The sequence below is a fragment of the Rutidosis leptorrhynchoides genome, chromosome 11 (assembly GCF_046630445.1).
Source record: "Rutidosis leptorrhynchoides isolate AG116_Rl617_1_P2 chromosome 11, CSIRO_AGI_Rlap_v1, whole genome shotgun sequence".
Lineage (NCBI taxonomy): Eukaryota > Viridiplantae > Streptophyta > Magnoliopsida > Asterales > Asteraceae > Rutidosis > Rutidosis leptorrhynchoides.
The window spans coordinates 188,439,699-188,448,211 of NC_092343.1; positions in this window are offsets into that span (position 1 = coordinate 188,439,699).

Consider the following 8,513-nt stretch of genomic DNA (forward strand, 5'->3'; position numbering starts at 1 on the left):
AAAGTTGGTAGATAGACAATACGTTTTTTGACCTTCTGAACTTTCACTCTCGTTGAACATATCAAGTATGCTCTCATGTGAAAATGAGTTTTTATTTTTCAAGTAAAGAGCGTTGATTTTAACATAGATTAAAGCAATTTCTTGTTTCATTTTGGTCGATCTTTTAGCCAATGCATCCTCAATCTCACAATTAGAAGCAAATGTGAGTCGTGCGGGTAGGCCAATCTTTATGTATCTACTATCATACAAACTGGGCTTAGCTTTGGCCATATTGGTTAGGGTGAGAGGATTCTCAAAACCTAATCCTTTGTTCTCACAGAAGGAGTCCTTTGGTCGATTCATAAACAGGGTTTGATTGGAGATGTGACCAGCTAACACAACCTTAGACTGTTCGGTTCTATACAGTTTTTCTTCAAATTGACCTAGACGTGTTTGTAGTTCTAGGTTATTTGCAGCTAGTTTAGAACATTCAGAGGTTTTCTTAGCAAGGTCATGTAAGGGATCTCTTATCTTTTGCTCTAAGGTGTCTAGAAGAGTTTTCTTAGAGTCAGTGAGTTTCTTTATTTCTTTCTATGCGTTGTCAATTTTCTCACTAAGAACCTCATTCCTTAACTTAAAATCTATTCTTTTGATGTGTAGAGGCTTCACACTATATTCTAGCTCTTTTAGTTGTGCTACCTTTTTAGCTAGATCCTTCTGAAGGTTCAGATATGCATTGTTTGACACTTTGATTTTCAATTCAGTTTTTAACCTATGATTCTCATTTTGTAGTCCACTAATTTTACTAGCAAAGGATCTAAGGTCTTTACTCATTTTAGCGAAGTTGTCAATATACATATCAGGTAGTGTAAGGGACACTCTACTTTGACTGCTAGAGGCGGGTTCAGTGCTAATGGGCACATTAGATTGGATAGGTGGGTCACAGTTTTGAGTGTTGGGGGTCTCAGAGGGAGCATGCAGTACATCAGAAATAAGTTCAGAATTGTTATTCACAGAGTCATAATATTCATTAGTTATATCAGTGTATAGTTGTACCTCTTCCTCATCATCAGAAGAAATTTGATCAGGTGTGCGGGACATGTTGGTGAGTTTGACCACATTGGCACGTTCCGGCTCCTGTTCACTTTCCGACTAGTTTAGCCACACATCATCTGAGGCTTTAAGGACCTTTCCTTTTTCAGCATCTTGTGCGAGTAACATCTTTTTCTTGTAGTACTCATCATTCTTTCGTTTGGGTAATCTGCATTCTCGAGCAAAGTAACCTGTTTTACCACAATTGTAACACACATTGTCGGAGTCCTTATTTTCAGGGACTCGGTACTGAGTAGTTGTGGTTTCTGGCTTTTTGTAGTATGATGAGCTGGATGTGGTTCGATTGTTGTTGTTTTTGCTGACATCATCTGAGGCTTTGAGGACCTTCCCTTTTTCAGCATCTTGTGCGAGTCACATCTTTTTCTTGTAGTACTCAGCATCCTTTCGTTTGGGTAATCTGCATTCTCGAGCAAAGTGACATGTTTTACCACAATTGTAACCACCAGATGTTCTCCTAAGACTTAGTTGCTTGCTGAATATTGCGGCCGCTTTGACGAGATACCAATTTTCTTCATCAACATCAGAATATGTGTCCTCATCAGATGATATGGGTTGTTTTGCTTTGAGTGAGGAGGAACGGATGAGAATAGCTTTATTAGAACTTTTGTTTACATAAAGAGCTATTGGATCACTGGTTCTAGCAGGGTTTGTTTTGGAGTCTTGAACAGCTTGCACATCAGCTTGGTGGTTAATTAGTTTGCCTACAACTTCATGAATGTTGTACTTTTTGGTGTTCTTAGTAGCACGGAAGTTGTTTCCATATGGGGTCCAGGTCGCATTGAGCTTTTTCAGGAATTTCATGTTCAACTCCTGATTTTTGTTGTTCACTCTGACCTTTTTCAGCTCATTGATGACATCACAGAATCGTCTGTAACAGTCCTTCAACATTTCATCGAGTTTCTGGTGATAGTCCTCAAACATGGCGAGAGCAATGTCAAGTTTTGTTTCGTCGGATTGACTATATCCTTCCTGTTGACGAGTGATTTCATCTAGAAGCTCTTTTCCAGATTTCAGGGAGCTGACGGATTTGTACATGTCATGAGGGAGGGCTTGCATGATGATAGACCTAGAGTCGATGTCGGCTTGAGCTCTCTTGGCATCTTCGCCCCGGAGTTCATAGGGTTTCAGGGCTACACCAGTTTCAGGTTGACAAAAGACCTTAGGTCAATTGAGGAATGAGTCCCAAAGGTTTTTGGTTTGTTCTCCCTTTCCATCAATGAAGTTGTCAAATCTTCCTTTTCATTCGTCAAACAGTCCCTCGAACAGCATGGGAGGACGTGTAACATCCCGCCTTTTTCCGTTTACCTTCCGTTTAATTATTTTAAAGTCCGTTATATAATTATAACATCTTCCGTTAATACGCGTTTTTAAAATATTTTGTATAGGTAATTCACGCACCCGCTTTTAAACTTGAGGGACTAAAGTTGTCAAGTGGGCAAAGTCTTGACTAGGTCAACTAGTCAACCATGCCTTCTCCTCCATTCATTCTCCTCTTTTCTCTCTTTTGATACTTCAACTTTTCTCTCAACCTTCAAACAAATAATCATCATCTAAATCCGATCTAGCAAGTGTTTTAAAAAACAAATTACATATTTGGAATCCTTGCATCTTCCTCTTCAATTTCATACCGATTTCATCTAGTTTGGGTAACTTTCTAAAATCACTAGTTTCTTTGTTCTTGATGTTTTTAACTTATAAAAGTGTTAATTAGTGTCTATGGCTCAAGTCTAACATGAATATATGATTTATATGCTTGTTCTTGTTATTTTGATGTAACTAGCTTAAACTTGAAATGGGTGTGCTTGATCTTGAGATTTGGTTGCCTAAATGTTGTTAGATGTTAAAAGTGCATGTATTAAATGTGTTACTAGCATCACTAGCTTCAATTTGGTATGTAGGTTGACATGGAATAGCTTCATAAACATAATTGTTAAATTTGTGATTTTGAGTTAGGGTTTGATAGAAGTAAAATGAACTTTTGATGCATTGAATGCTTTGCAATGTTGTTTGTAAGTGTTTAGTTGTATTGTATGCGTAATTACCTACGAAACGGCGTATCATATGTGTGCATTTAATTCCCGAATCATCAAAGTGCATTTATGAACTTGAAAGCATTTATGGTGAACATTTAATGAACTTTCATTTGGATTTGATTATTATAAATGATGAGTTTTTATTGATGAAATGTGTTTTGTTGTGTTCCTCGTCAAATTACCTTTCCAACGATATAAGATACGTGTCTTGAATGTTTACGGTTCGTTAATTGTGTTTGAATGAAATTTGGTTTGGGACTTAGACTTTTGAAACGAGCCAGGCACCAGCTCCAGTTGATTGCCGCGGCGCGGCCATCCTATGTCGCGGCCATCCTATGTCGCGGCGCGACATAAGCCGTGTTCAGCGACTGTTCACCTTGGCACTTTTACGAAAAATTCTAACTATGCTACGCACCTCCGATTACCATGTAACTTGTTCTAACATGCTTATATATGATTAAAAATCTCAGAAAAATAGTTCGAGACCCGACCCGAACGTGTTGACTTTTTCATTGACTTTGACTTGACCAAAGTTGACTTTTATTCAAACGTAACTGATGCTTTGTTTAAACCATTCTAGTCTTCTTGTATACTTGATTCTTGCATGAAACTTGACAACTTGACTCACATGCTATATTAATCTAGTCGTAACGAGCCAAAGGACTAATTGAACACTTTGACCGACCGTGTTTACCGATATTGATACCACCGAATTGTTTAGGTCGAGACTAGCATTCGTTTCTCGCACACGGTTACTTGTGAAGTACATTTATATTCGTGCACTCAAGGTGAGATCATAGTCCCAATTTTACTCTTTTTAACATACAATTGGGATGAGAAAACATAAACGTTTCATTTTACAAAGTGAACACAAGTATGAAAACAAACATTCTACATACGAGTTAGAACAAAATCCTCAATTCGATTATCATTAGTTACACTTGCCGGGTGTAAGCGAGAACTTATGTTGTATGGCCATATGGGTTTGACAAACCCTCATTCGGACGGTTCGCTACCGTTATTCGGATGAAATATATTTTCAAGAAACAGTGTATGTTCTAACACTATTGTGATGGGGTTCGTGGAAAGTTAAGCCTTGATAATTGGGTGCTCGTGATAACAAATTTTAGAATGGTTTACTATTATTTCAACATTATAAATCTTGTGGTTCATTTGTACTTACTCACTTACTTACTTAAACCTATGATTTCACTAACGTTTTTCGTTGACAGATTTCTATGTTTTTCTCAGGTCCTTGAACGTTTTGTGATACATGCTTCCGCTCACTATTTTTGATACTTGTTTGGATGTAGAGTATACATGCATACATGGAGCATCTTTTGACTTACTTTTAAATTGTGTCGCATAGGTTTCATTTGTACGTTAAACATTGTAATGTAACTAGTCGTTGAACTACTTTTGTAAACTTGAAACATCTTTACATCTGAAATGAATGCGACATATTTTGGTCAAACGTCATTTTAAAGACTTATGACCACGTAACGGGACCTAAGTAGACGGCGCCGTCAATGACGATTTTTCGGGTCGCTACAGATGGTATCAGAGCATTGGTTGTAGGGATTTAGAGTTCATTGGTGTCAACCCCGAGTCATAGGGTACATTAGTGAGTCTAGACTACAACCGGCATATAGACTTGAAGTAGGAATTACTTGACTATTTGTGCATTCACACTCGAGCTCTTCTATTCGTATTCAACTCTTATTTCATTTTAATCTCACGTAGTTTAATTTGATTGACACGCCACCTTGACTTTATGAGGTAATGTCGAATGCACATATGAATTAGGGTAATATAATTTCCAGGATTATATTACGGTGACTAATATGGACGTTCCGACATTATAACATAAAGAATTTAGGGCGAGTCATGGAAAATTTTCTATCCTTATTTCATATCACGATTAGTATTATTGAGAATACTAATCAACGATATTCTTGTTTCTTGAAGGAACAATGCCTCCTCGCCGAGTCCCACAAAATGAAACTACCGAACAAGCTCTTCAACGAATGATAGCCACCGCCATAGATGCGGCCATGGCCGGTCACTCTTCCAACAACAACAACAATAACAACAACCACAACAACAATAACAATGGAGCCGGTAACTCAAATGAGGGATGCTCCTACAAAGCTTTCGTGGGGTGCAAACCTCACACTTTCAATGGGACCGGAGGATCGGTTGCTCTCACTCGATGGTTTGAGCAAATGGAAGCCGTTTTTAGCATAAGCGATTTTCGAGACCAAGACAAGGTCAAATACTCCACCCACACTTTTTCCGGTATCGCTCTCACGTGGTGGAACACGTATGTACAATCGGTAGGTACCGATGAAGCCCATGCTCTCTCTTGGTACGATTGAAAAGAAAAGATGATCACCGAATACTTTCTCTGCGAAGAGACTCGAAGGCTCGAAAGTGAGCTAAGAGGTCTGAAAGCGGTCGGCAATGACCTCAATGCTTATAATCAATGGTTTGCCGAGCTAGCTCTAATGTGTCCAAACCTTGTAAATCCCGAGCCTCTACGAGTTGAACTTTACATGGATGTCCTTCCTAAGAGCATCAAACATGGGGTAATGTCATCCAAACCCGCTAACCTACAAGAAGCTTTGAAGATGGCCCGCCAATTGATAGAAACGGTGGACGAAATCGTAGTACCGGCACCTAAGGCCGCGGATAAATTGGGTGGCAACAAAAGAAAGTGGGAAGCCCCCCAATCAAGCAACAATAACAACTTCGCCAAGAAGCCTTTCACCTCCGACGGCAAGAAGGGTTATGCCGAAAACCTACCTCTTTGCAACAAATGCCACAAGTATCACTTTAGTGAATGTGGCAAGCTAATTTGCCACCGGTGCCAAGGAAGTGGCCATAAAGCCAACGATTGTAAAAGTGCCACCCCGTCACTCGAAAGGGGCCCAATACACCAAAGACGGTCACTTGTTACGAATGTGTCCAAACGGGTCATTATAAAAATGCATGCCCAAAGAAGAAAGATAACCCCAATACGCGCGGCCAAGCTTTCAACATTAACACCGAGGAAGCCCGAGATGATAATGAACTAGTCACGGGTACGTTTCTTCTCAACAATTCTTATGTCTCTTGCTTATTCGATTCAGGTGCCGATAAGAGTTTTGTGTCCAAGACTTTGACTCATTCTTTTAGCACTCCACCACTCCCACTAGATACTACTTATACCATTGAAGTGGCCAACGGGAAACTATTGAATGCCGACAAATTTTATCGGGGGTGTACGTTAAACTTAATGGGTAAAGAGTTTGAAATTGACTTGATACCTATAGAACTAGGGAGCTTCGATGTAATCATTGGTATGGATTGGTTAGCCAAAATGAAATCTCACATCCTTTGTGATCTTAAAGTGATTCAAATTCCTATCGAGAATGGTGAACCCTTGATTGTCTATGGCGATAAGAGTTGCACCGAACTCAATCGTCTCGTGCCTTAAAGTTGAAAAATACCTTCGTAAAGGTTGTTTCGCGATTCTAGCCCATGTCAAGAAAGTCAAGATCAACGAGAAGCATATCGATGATGTGCCAATTGTTAGTGAATTTTTCGATGTTTTTCCCGATGAATTGCTGGGTCTTCCACCTCATCGACCGGTAGAATTCCAAATCGATCTTATTCCGGGAGCCGCACCCGTAGCACGTGCACCGTATAGACTTGCTCCATCCGAAATGCAAGAATTGCAAAGTCAAATACAAGAATTACTTGACCGTGGTGTTATCCAACCTAGCCATTCACCATGGGGTGCTCCGATTTTATTCGTTAAGAAGAAAGATGGATCCCTACGAATGTGCATCGACTATCGTGAACTAAACAAATTGACGGTTAAGAACCGATATCCTCTTTCACGCATCGATGACCTCTTTGATCAACTACAAGGGTCTTGTGTATATTCAAAAATCGATCTCCGCTCGGGTTATCATCAATTAAGGGTTAAGGGGGAATATGTCTCCAAACTGCTTTCCGGACTCGCTATGGTAGTTACGAATTCCTTGTCATTCCATTTGGCCTAACTAATGCACCGGCGGTGTTCATGGACCTTATGAACCGCGTGTGCAAACCGTATCTCGATAAATTCGTTATTGTATTCATCGACAACATCTTGGTCTATTCTAAAAGCGAAGAGGAACATGAACAACATCTCCGACTCGTGCTCGAACTCCTTAGACAAGAACGACTCTATCCCAAATTTTCCAAGTGTTAATTTTGGTTGAAGGAGGTTCAGTTTCTCGGTCACATCGTAAGTGACCAAGGTATTAAGGTCGATCCCGCAAAAATAGAAGCCATTAGCAAATGCGAAACTCCTACTACTCCTACTCACATTCGTCAATTCTTAGGCCTCACCGGGTACTATTGTAGATTCATCGAAAATTTCTCTTTGGTTGCTCGTCCTCTAACCGCGTTAACTCATAAAGGAAGGAAATTCATTTGGTCAACCGAACAAGAGTCCGTGTTTCAAATCTTGAAGAAAAAGTTAACCACCGCTCCTATCTTATCTCTCCCCGAGGGCAATGATGATTTCGTTGTATATTGTGATGCTTCGAAACATGGTTTTGGATGTGTTTTGATGCAATGAAAGAAGGTTATTGCTTATGCTTCCCAACAATTGAAAATTTATGAACGGAACTACACGAAACATGATCTCGAACTCGGAGCCGTTGTCTTTGCACTCAAAATGTGGAGACACTATCTTTATGGAACCAAGAATACTATCTTCACCGATCACAAAAGCCTTCAACACATCTTCGATCAAAAACAACTAAACATGAAACAACGACGGTGGATTGAAACTTTGAACGATTACGATTGTGAGCTTCGTTACCATCCCGGGAAGGCAAATGTAGTAGCCGATGCCTTAAGTCGAAAAGCAAGAGCGGTGCCTCTTCGTGTCCGAGCTTTAAACATCACCATCCACACCAATCTCAATAATCAAATTCGTGTAGCCCAAGACGAGGCTCTCAAGGATAAAAACATCTCTCTCAAACGCTTGAACGTCCTCACCTCTCGATTCGAAGTTAAGGAGACCAGACTCCGATATTTCGCCGGAATAATTTGGGTGCCTAGTTATGGGGACTTGCGAAGCCTTATTCTAGACAAAGCCCAAAAGTCAAGGTATTCGATTCACCCCAGTGCCAATAAGATGTACCACGACCTTAAGGAACAATATTGGTGGTCGAACATTAAAAGGGACGTTGCTACTTATGTTGGAAAGTGCCTAACTTGCTTCAAAGTCAAAGCTGAACACCAAAGACCGTCCGGGCTACTTCAACAACCCAAAATTCCACAATGGAAGTAGGAGAGAATAACGATGGATTTTATCACAAAACTACCAAGAACGGTGAGCGGTTATGA